The sequence below is a fragment of the Adiantum capillus-veneris genome, chromosome 23, assembly GCF_014529385.1.
Source record: "Adiantum capillus-veneris isolate H3 chromosome 23, ASM1452938v2, whole genome shotgun sequence".
NCBI classification, from domain to species: Eukaryota; Viridiplantae; Streptophyta; class Polypodiopsida; order Polypodiales; family Pteridaceae; genus Adiantum; species Adiantum capillus-veneris.
In genome coordinates this window covers 126,613,153-126,617,199 of record NC_140953.1, presented here as the reverse complement: position 1 = coordinate 126,617,199, position 4,047 = coordinate 126,613,153, and positions in this window count along the sequence as shown.

Here is a 4,047-nt window from a genome sequence, read left to right as displayed (position 1 = left end):
AGGAAGGGCCATACACCCGTAAGATTTAATTTGAATGTTAGGACACCCACAACGATTGGAGGAAAAAACTTAGGTTTACTATAATCCCATCTAAAAAAATTGAGACTTATCTCTAATTGTGAATGGCCTTTATCAAGCAAGAGGAAGCGGCTTGCTGAGAAGAAGAACTTGATAAAAATATAGTGTACTTGCAAAAATGTTCGGGTATGTTTTGGGTCACAGTGTGCATATGTTGTATTGGTTGGAGACCCCTGTGCAAAGGATATTCCAAGGTATGCATGTACTCTTTTTGAGCTACTTCAAATCAAGCTCCTAAGAGCATTTTTAAAAGAAAAACAAAGGTTAGAAAACATAAATTAAGGTTTAGAGGATCTACATAGTGCAAAAAGGTTTAGTGCAAAAACCTTCAAATATTGTAAATTTACCTCTCAAATGTTTGAAAAAGGATATGGTATAGCCAAATGCTTGAAAAATCTTGAATTTAGTTTAATCCCACCTGCAGATTTTGAAATTTATCTCTAAATTATAGATTTGAAGATGAGGAAACTTACAAAGTATAGAGAAATTGAGTGTAAAAGCCTTCAAATATAATTAAGTTGCCCCTAAAATTTCTCGTATGCAAGTTTTTTAAGTTTTAGGAGAAAGCACTATGCCTCAACTCGATTTAGTGTGAGCCCCCTTACAAAATTTTGAGATTTGCCTTTAAACGCTCTAGAAAACCTAAATTTAGTGCAATCCCAGTTACAAATTTTAAAATTCACCTTTAAATTCCAAGTCAACCCAAAGGCGAGAGCACTAATAAAGCTCAAAGAAATCTGATGTAAAAATCTCCCGTCATCTACCTTTGCCATTTGTTGAGGTCTACTCCTATCTTGGGCTTGCACATCTTCTCAATTTTATAGATGTCGATGTCAATTTTTTATTTTTGATTCTCGATTGTGGATTTCGTCGATTGTCGCGTTGTCGATTGCTGATTGTAAAACCAATGCTTATTCTCCCTCCCCTCTCTCTCTAGTGCCGGTGTGAGAGCCCTCTCACCCTCTCTCTCTCTCTCTCTCTCAAAGACACACACACTCACTCACACATGATGTAGTGAATGGTACACTCTCTCTCTCTCTCTCTCTCTCTCTCTCTCTCTCTCTCTCTCTCTCTCTCTCTCTCTCTCTTGCGCGCGCACGGGTGCACACACACACACACACATAATGCATGCTGGACATCCATAAGAACTTGTTGGACTCCTATCGATGAATTATCGAGCTCAATGTACTTCATTAATGCAATGCAGATGTGGAAAGCCTTGGTGCAATGCGGCAACACCTTGGGAAATGGCATATCAACTTTGTCTCTTATATTCACACACATCGAGAGAATGGGTCTCTCTCTCTCTCTCTCTCTCTCTCTCATACACACACACACACACACACATGAATACATGCATCTAGCTTTTGAACTTCGAGCATCAAGGTCAAAGTTCATTTACGACATAGAAGGTCCATACGAACCTCCGAAGGGAGGTTCATTGAGCAGCACATAGAGAACAAGTGATAAAATCACAAGGCCTGCCAATTTATCAAAAAAAATCCTAATTCATGTTTTCTGAGATGCAAGCTGAATGAAGAGGTATAAGAGAAAACATTCTGCATATCGTAGTCCAGAGGTTGCTCTTCTATACTATATATAATTGAGCTTAAAATTTTCAAGGAAGTAGAGGGCATCCATGTGTCACTCTCTCCTTCATTTCAAGAAATGTAAAAGTGAAGGGTAAGTCATTTGGTTTGAAATCTAAAAGTGAAGGGTAAGTAGCAAGGACTATGATGGTAGAATGGTAGAAAATGAAAAGACTTGGTTTTGACGTTGTTCTATACTATATACTAGAGAGCACACTCTTTGTGAGATTGGGGAGACCTAATCGATCAAGATTTCTAAAACCCATTAATTTCTCGCCAAAATTTCCAACGAATCTCTCCATTCAAAGGCAAAACTAGGCAAGACTCCTCGAGCTATCGCCACATCTCGTATGTGACTTGCCATACTTGCATTCGCTGGTCTGTAGTGTGTAATCCCTCCCCCCCAAAATCGCACAGTCCTCCAGCCTGTAAAGTCCTCCCTCTGTTCCATTACCTCCTTGTCCACAAAATGGGTGCGTGCCTTGTTGTACACCATGTCGCTCTCCCACCATCGCTTCATTTCTTGCTCCCCATTACAGCCGCACTTGGGGTACCTCGCAACAATAAGCTGCACCACAACTGTAGCATTCACAATGGAGATAGCCCACACAGTCCGTCCTACCCTACCTCTCCTTATCACCATATGCTGATCGTTTGCTGCCACCATGACGACCACCTAGCCTCTCTCTAACTATCAACACACATCAATACATTGCCATCTCGCATTTCATGGCTGCTTCATGACTCTTGGACTACTCACCTTGGTATTTTAAGCAAGAGGCAGTATTTGCCTTCACCCAAGGCGCTCTCTCTCTCTCTCTCTCTCTCTCTCTCTCTCTCTCTCTCTCTCTCTCTCTCTCTCTCTCCATCCCATCTTCCTGCGCCATTGTGTAACAAAATTGCTCCCTAAGTCTTGCACAGCCTCTGCCCAGGCATCAAAGCGGACGTGCACATGCGCTCCATCACCCTATCGCTATCTGACAACACCCTATCAGCATCAGATCCGCCCTCCATGCAACTGATGTAGACAAACGCGCACGAGAGAGAGAGAGAGAGAGAGAGAGAGAGAGAGAGAGAGAGAGAGAGAGAGAGAGAAAGAGAGAGCAGGATCCTACAGGCGAGCATGAGGGAGAGAGAGGGAGAGGGAGAGAGAGAGAGAGAGAGAGCAGGATCCTACAGGCGAGCATGAGAGAGAGAGATAAAGAGAGCATCAGATATCACGATAAATTGACTTGCCTTGCCGCCTGACCTCGCACTGTATTTCCTCCATCTGTGCTGGCATCTCAAAATACGGGCAAGCTCACGAAGAGAGAGATTTCCTTTTGCTTTTGAATTCTTTACCCTTTTTCTCTTGAACGCAAACCAAGCATCCTCCAAGATTCTCTTTAATACCAATGGTTTCAAAAATTGGGCAGGCTTACTTGAGCTTAAAATTTTCAAGGAAGTAGAGGGCATCCATGTGTCACTCTCTCCTTCATTTCAAGAAATGTAAAAGTGAAGGGTAAGTCATTTGGTTTGAAATCTAAAAGTGAAAATGAAAAGACTTGGTTTTGACTTCTCTGGCAAAAAGTCACAATACTTAGTAATATATATATATATATATATATGCATATTATTTAACTCTTTAGCAAAGCCATGGAATTTCACTCCAGCCTTCAATTTTGAAGGGTGATTACTTTTGTGTTTGTAAAGAGTGGCTCTACTTCATAGCTTGGGAAAATAACGAGCAATGAGATGTATCACATGTTGATAAGTTGGTCCACCTCAAATGTGCGCGCATGTGTGTGTGTGTGTGTGTGTGTGTGTGTGTGTGTGTGTGAGAGGAGAGAGAGAGAGAGAGAGAGAGAGAGAGAGAGAGAGATGCGGCACATTACACGTCTAAGAGAGAGAGATCGGGTTTCATTTTCTATGGCACCATCGTGTGTGTTGCAGATCAGATCACACACACACACAAAAAGAGAGAGAGAGAGAGAGAGAGAGAGAGAGAGAGAGAGAGGGCCAATCCCATTCAGTTCTGCTGAGAGAGTGTGTCTATTTTGGTTCGAAAGATAGAGAGAGTGCCATTGATTGGCCTTGAAGCTTGACAGAGAATCCCCCCCCCCCCCCCAAAAAAAAAAACTCGATCATGAACACAACCCACAATTTACTTCATGTACAACTTCTCAAATGTTTTTGCAACATGTCTCATGTAGTCTCCTCTATCAACACCGCTGGCTACCAACAACTGATCTGCCATGAGCCCACACCCTTATACAACCTCAATCCTCTACTCTCCAAGACATCAAGACTCTAGATCCAATACATGTCCCACTTACCACAAGCGCTTGCTGAGCCACCTACTCCTCTACCGCTGCCTGTCCACCACCCTTGATCCTGACGA